We start from the raw sequence: 473 nt of genomic DNA on the forward strand, positions 1-473 counted from the left end.
GCCGGAGGCCAATTCCGGCGACCTCCAAAACCTATGAAATTTTGACAGAATAATCCTCTCATCATGCTCTACAACTTTTCCTAACTAGCACAAACACCAATTCCAAGCCTAACTAGGGTAATCGACTAAAAACACAAAAAACGCCAAAAAACTTCCACCTCAAATTTCTCCTTACCTAGCTCAAGAGGGAGTGAGTCCTTTTAGGGCAAGGCTGCTGGGTTGGAGGGCTACAAAACCGTACCAAGCTTGCCCAGATTGGTGGCCGGAGGAGGAAGTTCCGGCGAAAAGCTTCCCGGCGTTTCCGGCGGGTTTTCTCCTCTTCCGGCGGGTTAGAGGCTCGGGGGCTAGGCCGGGGAGGGAGACGAGGAGATGGGGGTCCGAACTGAGGTGGAGAGGCGGCAGGTGGTGGCCGGACGGCGGCAGGAGCACGGTTGGAAAACCGGGCAGCGGGAGGGGCTCGGGAGAGAGAGCGA

The sequence above is a fragment of the Fragaria vesca genome, linkage group LG1 (genome assembly GCF_000184155.1).
Source record: "Fragaria vesca subsp. vesca linkage group LG1, FraVesHawaii_1.0, whole genome shotgun sequence".
Lineage (NCBI taxonomy): Eukaryota > Viridiplantae > Streptophyta > Magnoliopsida > Rosales > Rosaceae > Fragaria > Fragaria vesca.